We start from the raw sequence: 8,492 nt of genomic DNA, 5'->3' as shown, positions 1-8,492 counted from the left end.
TGGATATTTTGATTTTATAAATCATTCAAATAATATCCATGATTTGATTTGTTGAATTTTCTGGAGTTCTGAGTCATGAGATTTATTGAACTATTTAAATGTGTTTTGGGTTATGATGGCTCATTTTGGAGTAGTCTGATAAGTCGAAGAGCCTATTGACTTGGATTTGAGAGAAACACTCGTTTTGGTACTTTGGCCCGACCTTTGAGTTTGTGATGATGATTTTCAAACCTTTTGGTGTAGAAGTTGCTTAAACACTGAGTATTTGTAACTTATTGGTTTATATTGACTTTATTTGAATAGTCAAGTGAGTTGTGGAGTGTATTGGTTTGATTTTAACTCGAATGAGTTTTGGGGACATTTCTCTATTTTAAATTGCTTGATGTTGAGCTTTTGAAGTGATATGCAGTGATGACATGTTTATCTGGAAATTACATATTTCGAGTATGTTAGTCATTTAGCTAGTGTCGTTTAATTTAGACTGTAATGTAATGGATCAATAGGCAAAGGAATCGGTTTGAAAAGGATGAATATTCATGTTTTGTATCGTGCAATGGGCATTGGGTCTTCTTATGCAATATGGTGTGTGCTCCGACATCGACCATTGACCAACATAATATAATTTATTGTGAACGAGCTTAAGTAGGATATTTGATGAATCCACAAGCAATAGACCTTGAGTGGTTGAGCTTGATGGCTATATAAGCGATAGACCTGAAGTGGTTGAGCTTGATAACTCATTAAACTATAGACTTGGAGTGGTTGATCTTAATGAATGTATAATCCGTAAGTGATATTCATATAACATAGATATGTGACCTACTTTTATGTTTTGTCACGTTCAATGGAATCGAGTCTCCCTCGTCACCTAAAGATGAGTTTTCAGATATGATATTTTATCCATGTTTTCGTGTTGTTATGGGTATGAAGAGTATCCAAGATTTGACGCTTCAAAAGCTGCTTAATGTTCATATTTGGTTGCCTTTGGATACTTGAGTTTTATTCATGTTTCTGATATTTGAACATCAAGTTTTTTTTTTGGTTGTATGAGTATTGGGTTTTGGTTTCATATAAATGGGTGTTCTGATTTATGAGTTTTCATCATGAAAACTGTGGGTTTTAAAAGATGTTACTTTTACGATAAACACATTTCATTTGTGAATTTGTGATTTACATGAGCAATCTTTTAGTTTTACTTTTTTATGATTATGATGAAAAACCGTTTGAACTCACTAAGCGTTAAGTTTAACCATCTTTTATTTGTCGGCATGTGTATCAGGTTCTTTATGAAAGGCTTGACTTATCAACTTCAATATTAAATCTAGATTTGTTATTCAATCTAAATGTAACAAACTCGGCATGAACGAATGCTTGCTAGAATTAATCATCGGGTTGACAAGAAACAAATTCTTGCGCACAAATATATTTCTTATGGGAACGAGTATGGTCTCATGACGACATCCACACCCATTGTGTGAGTTAAACCGACACACATACAATTGATAATCAACATGCTTGCATACTTCTACAAATGCGATACAAATTTCATGAACATAACTTACCATAAAATAATTCATGCATTCAGATAAGAAACACACATCAAACTCACTCGAGGTCCAAGTTTTAGTTTTGCAGTTGTAAGACTTAACGGTCCCCCATTGACGATCACATGTCACAAATTGCCACTTGATAATTAAATTATAATTTATTTTTCTTTAAAACTTACAGATGATCGTTTATAATAGATTAAAATTGTCATAGGTGGTACGACCCATTAGAAAAACGGGTTCGAACAACCTCTTTCAAAAGAATGGGTAGCCTTAGGTTGAACTGCAAAATTTAAAGGGTAGACAGTAGTGATGAAGAAAAAAATTCAACAGACTGCTTAATTCGTTTTATTATTATTGTTAATTAAATTTTATATAGTTAATATTGTACTGTTTTTTATGGAAAAAAGAATTAGGGGCTGTTTGGCAGTTGTTGAATGGTTTGGTGCAGAATGATTAAGTGGTCAGAATGATTAATAGGTTCTCATGATATAGTACAAAAGGAAATATAATTGTTTGATAATTGTTTACAATGAAATTATGGCGCTTAATGGTTATGGGAGGTCCATGATACAAAATCATTCAGAGTGTTTTAGAACCATTAAGAGATAGATTTTTTTTTGCCAAACAAGATTCACCTCTTAACGATTCAAAGGTTATCTCTTAATGAAACTATTAAGAGGTAAACAAACAACCCCTTAGAAGTGATTTTGAGTTGGATCCCCTCTACTGAGTATGAACTACCTCCCAAATATATATTATGTACGATATGTCACATAGTACATCTTCAATCTCGATCTTAAAATATTAGGTATTTTTGTTCTCGAAAAACTTGGGCTTTCGAAGTTGGTTAATTGTTGGAGAGGAAACGTCCACGTTCTATATTTTGTTAAACTATTTTTACGCTATGTACAATAATATGTTTTAGACTTTTACGTCTTATTTTATGTTGGTAATAAGAAAATTATGTAGTTTGAATGATTTTACAGAACTTGTAATTTTATAAAAAAAAATTGCTTTTTAAATAAAAAATAGATCTATTAGCCCGAGGGCAGGTCTAGCCTTTTTTTAGGGCTGGTATGGGCAATTTCTCAACCCCGTGAAAATGGGTCCCACAAACGATCATCTCTACCAGAAAATTCATCTGGTCTGCATTTAAATTTGTAATCAATTTACTGAATTAACTAGACAAGTCCTTAGTAGTCCCAAATTCGTCTTAATCTTAGAATTAAGATAACTTATTAGCATAAATATAAAGTTTACAAGTTCAGGGGCACAGGGTCTCAACGTCCCTTTCTTCTTGATCACGAGCAAACTTTTCTTAAGTTACAGTTTCAACATCACTGAGTCAATTTGTTATTGCATATGATATGAGCAAGATTCAGTACTAGCCAATCTATACGAATGACAATGTCAAATTGTGAAGGCCCATAGATAGTAGTTGAACCTCAAATATCTGGCCATCAGTTTTCCAGCACATCCATCATAACACTCGTACTATGGTGATGCTTATGTCGTCGATTTTCATCCCAACCAACCAGTTAATGGCTACTAACGGACTGTTCTTGTCATTGAATATAGCAACTTCGTAACTATACCCCTACTACAGTGCTTCTTGACCTGGTTACAGTCAGAAGATGTGTCACCCTCCAACCCCTCTCATTATTTTATGACTCGTGACTCAGATGTTTTAGTTTCCTAACAAAAGTTTGAATTACAATACGCCAACAGTAAAAGACACAAACACTAACCACAATGGTGGTGTCTGATTGGTTTGAGCTTGACTCCAAATGTCAAAAGTACCAGGAGGTCCCAGGTTCAAATCCAAGGAGGGATAAAAATCCCCTTGTGGCCACAGATATTCAAATGTGGTGACTCCGGGTTATCTGCAAAACAGGTGGTCGCCCTGAGATTAGTCAGCTCGCATAGCGGCTTGGATATCCATGTTAATAAATAAAAAAGACACAAACACTACAAGTCAAACTAAAAAATTTTAAAAAATAATAATTCGATTTAAAATTATTCTGTATTGTTAAACACATAAATGTTTAACATGCTAATATTCGGGGTAGAATAAAGATGATTAAATAAAAATAATATCAACTTCTCCTAAAAGATACTTGACAACATAAGAACACCATAAAAATGGTTAAAGAACAGTATTAATAATAATGCATATATTCTTACATATGCACGTTCACAGATATAATAATATTAAATTTACTGATATATATATTCTTGATCCAAAAGTATACTATATAAACTCAACCGTGATTGTTTTTTACTAAATTTGTGATGATAATTAGAAACGAACCACAATCTACAGGTGTCTGTTGATTTATGGTTAAAAGATTCATCCACTGATTTAAATTTAATATATACATTATTATTTTCATGATCATATGGAATATATTTCCCCTTTAGATTCACATTAACATTACATGCTAAAATCAGTAGAGAATAAGAATATGGTCTTTAGATGATGAGGCTATACTTTCCTCAAAAAAGTAGCATATGCTTTATTTACAATATTACAGTATTTTCAACTCATCTGTACGGATTATACTGTTTATAAGAACACTTATAATAGTATTATATAATATATGTGTAGAGAGAGAGAGAGAGAGAGAGAGAGAACTCTGAAAACCTCTTAGCAGCCGTTGGATGATGGATCTTAGATGGGATGGATCTTATTATGTGGAACTTCGATGACATGAATGTACAAGACACAAGTTTTAACATACCATAACTGATATAATAAACTTTAACGAAATTTAACATATATCACATACTTTAACATGAAAAATTTAATATATCTTAATATGAAAAACAAAATACCTGACATACCATGATTAATCTTAACATATCGTAACATATGTCACAGACTAACAACAAGAAAGCTATCTTGTTAATGTGTCTAGATGCATAAAACTGAAAGACCAAAATGCCCATCTTAAAAAAGACGTCTAATCATCGTTGTCGGATCGAATGCGATCGACGGTTGCGAAATGGTTCACATGGAAAAAGAGAGTTCTTATAGGAACCCAACCATGTGTGTATACATATTTATATACACATACATATGGTTAAGTTCGAGTGCGAACAATCCACTTTCGTGAAAATGTAAGAGCAAGTGAAAAATACTCTTATTTATGTGAACGCTTATCATTAAAACTGTCAGCGTACACGATTATCATCACATTATATAGCATAATCTCCGCAACACATGGTTCAAGGTAATTTGATGGTTACAATTTTCACATAATATAACGTTAAATTCATACGATACAAAGTTTCATTCGTTTGTTCTCACGAAAGCGAAAAATTCTCACCTGATTTTCACTCAACATACATATATACATATATATATATATATATATATATGTGTGTGTGTGTGTGTGTACATATACGCACATACCGACGTATATGTATTTATATGTATAGGGTTGGGTTCACGCGAGATCAAGAGTTTTACGTGACACCCATAAGACCAATTTATGTTCATTGATTAACTTTATAAGCTAATAATCTAATGGTCCAAAGCTGCATGGTGACAATTTTGTGATTATTGAGAAGTCTCATGGCGTTTATTAATGTTCAAATTGTCATATTGTAGATCTAATCCAAGGGTTGAAAATTGGTCTTACGGGTCTCACGAAAAACCCTTGGTCTCACATGATCCCAAATCTATATATATATATATGTATACACACACACACTACAACACATATGGATTTGTCAAACCTACAAGTGTTTAAAAAGGTTCGCAATTAGAAGTGTGACATTTTTTTTCTCGATCAATGTAATAAAATTTCATATTTTTTTATTTTCTACTATTTTGATTGGTAACACATTGCTTTTGTAACATCTGATAGACTCATTTACAAAAAAAATTATGAAAAGGTTAAGTCGAACCGAAAGATAATTTGACATACATTTCATCAAATGTTACAAAAAAATGGCTAAAAATTGGAAAATTGAAACTTTATTATAGTAAATAAGAAAAATACGAAAATTCGTTACATTGATTGAAAATTATATTCTTTGTTACATTAAATATGAACTGAAACAAAATTCGTTACATTTTGATGTATTTTTTTCATAGGCATAATAATCTAAATAATAATCAATTAATAAACATGATTTACAGGTCAGAAGGATCAATTTGTTCGGTTTCCGTAAATGCAAGGGTTTTTCCCAAAAATCATATAATGTTTTAATAATATTATTTTCTTGATTTTGGCTTGGATTAAAAAAATTATATTATAGATCAAAATGATCAATTTGTTCGGTTTCAGTAATTGCATTCATTTATCTTTTTAAAAAGTGTATAAGAATTTAATCGCTTAAGATATGAAAATGTATTGATGTTTTTTTTTTGAATTTTTAACGACTCTACCGGAATAACTGGTTGCCGGTCACTTTTATAGGTCGGAAGGACCAATTTGAGCAATTTTAGTAAGTTTAAGGGTGGGTTTGTTTAAAAAAAACTGTATGGAAACTTAACTGCTCATATTATGAAAGCTTGTTGGGGCTTTCCAGACTCTTCCCTGTATAATTACAATAAATAACAACATACCGGAAGGGAGGTTCAAATAAAAAGACTAAGGGGTTGTTTGTTTTTAATAAAAAAGCTCTTAATGTCCTCTTAAGTATGAATCGGTCAGACATAAGAGGATTTAGTGTGTTTTTTTTTTTTTTTTCAATTAAGAGCTTAAAAGCTCTTATTAAGTCTGAAAATTTAAGTGGTTGAAAAACCTCTTATTACCTCTTATTTCAAATCGTCGCCTACCTACTCTGATATTTTTACGCTCGATTTATCTAGATCAACTCTTCTGTCTCGATCTCTCATCTATCAACTCTGTCAACTTTCGATCCATATCAACTCTCGATCTCTCATCTTCAAACTTCAGATTTCAGACGCAAAAAACAAACAGTCTGATTAATTCAGATTTCAGACTTTAGCACCACCTCTTAAAAATCAGAAGTGAATTCAAACTTCAGACTTCAGCACCTCTTAAAAAACAAACGCCACCTAAATGTCTGAGAAGCTAAGAAGTGAATGTTAAGGGAAAGTTTATATGTAAATCATTAAAATAATCCAACTGAAAATACATATGTGAACTCATATGAATAATCTGTAACATCGATTCATATATGCATTTTTAGTTGGACTATTTCAGATATTTGTAACAGATTCACATATGAACCTTCAAAATATTTAGTTTTATTATTTAATTAGACCCCTAATTTCACTCCAATTCTAATTTGTTAGGGGTTCATAAAATTGCTCATTTCAATTTAATCTATCTGATATATATTTAGGGAAATTTTAAAAAACACAACGTACTTTACATTTTGAGTGATTATTGATTTAAGTTTTTGAATAATAAATTATTGGATTTATTGAAATCGAACAAATAAATTCTTAGGAATTGTTTACCCAAATGCTTACCCGATAAATGCTTACATATAGAAGTCAACACTATAATTTATTTTGATGCGTAAGATTTCAGTACATCAAAATATATTGAATGCAACAATTTACCTTGTGAGCACTTACCTGGATAAGAGTCGTAAACTTCACTTACCGGGTAATATTTTTCATCCTTCTCATCGCTCTTGCTCGGTAAGATTTTTGGCCATTGTCATATTCATCCGATGAGAAAATTTATCCAGTAAGCACTTACCAAGCAAGCTGTGACACCTCAACCCATACATTGCATGTAACACATATTTCATACAAAAGAAATACATGATATTATCTCATTCAGGTCCCTTAGTACAAGAATCTATTATAACCAAATACAAGATCCAAAAATTCAAATACATTTCTTGTACTGTTCAATCAAAACTATACATCAAGACAGATCTTCATGCAGAAATGCATATAGGAAAATATTACATTTTCCCCTTTCCCTTACCGTCCGAACCTCCTGCAATACATAATTAAAATCACAAAACGAGAGTTAGACCGAAAGGTCTAGTGAGATGCCCTGTTAATGTTATTGCAGGGTGAAAATCACCAAAATCTTTTATGGAAAACAACATTTTATATATATAACAAATATATGAACAATTAGGAACATGCTACCAAATCCTTTCCACTTTTCAAGCAAATCATTCAGCTATTCAAATCTCATACCTCTGAACCAATCAGGTTCCACATAATACCACTTTTAAACCTTTTCTAATCAAACAAGGTTTATATAAAGTTTCAGGCCAAACCTGATGTTTTCTCCTCAATAACATTCAGACTATGATTTCCAATAAGAACCTTGATCCTAAATCTTTAAATCACAAAGAAATAAAGATTCCAGACCACTTTAATCTTAAGGGATATAATAGAAATAGTTATATCATACAACACACACATACAAATGCCACCCTTATATCCAAATTTACACATCTCCTTGATATGCCACCCTTATCCCATGGTACATCCCTCCTTAATATGCCACCCTTATTACATGGTACACCTCTCCTTGATATGCCACCCTTATTTCCTCATCAAAAATATTTCACAAAATAACTTCAAATAGACCGCAGCCATTGAAATTATTGTCAAAACRAAATCATTTRTTTCAAAACYTCCTTTTTATGACAATATAGCATTTCTTATCAAAAACACAAAATATAACTTCAAATCCGGTCAACCTAACTTAGCCGGATTTCATCTCCGGTCAATAATCCGGACAACACCTTGTATAAGTTTTGTCCCGTTAACACTTAGAATTAAATCAATATCTTTGTCCGGATAACAAGTCCGGATAACAAGTCCAGACAATACCCCGCTCACAACTTAACCAATTTAAAACAATCCGGACAATACATCGTCCAACATTTGACCGATTTAAAACAATCCGGACAATACATCGTCCAACCTTTGACCGATTTAAAACAATTCGGATAATACATTGTCCAACCTTTGACTGATTTAAAACA

This window comes from Cynara cardunculus, assembly GCF_001531365.2.
Source record: "Cynara cardunculus var. scolymus isolate 2C chromosome LG 11, CcrdV1, whole genome shotgun sequence".
In the NCBI taxonomy this organism is placed as follows: domain Eukaryota; kingdom Viridiplantae; phylum Streptophyta; class Magnoliopsida; order Asterales; family Asteraceae; genus Cynara; species Cynara cardunculus.
The sequence above is the reverse complement of the archived record's forward strand: the minus strand, read 5'-3'. Positions refer to the sequence as shown.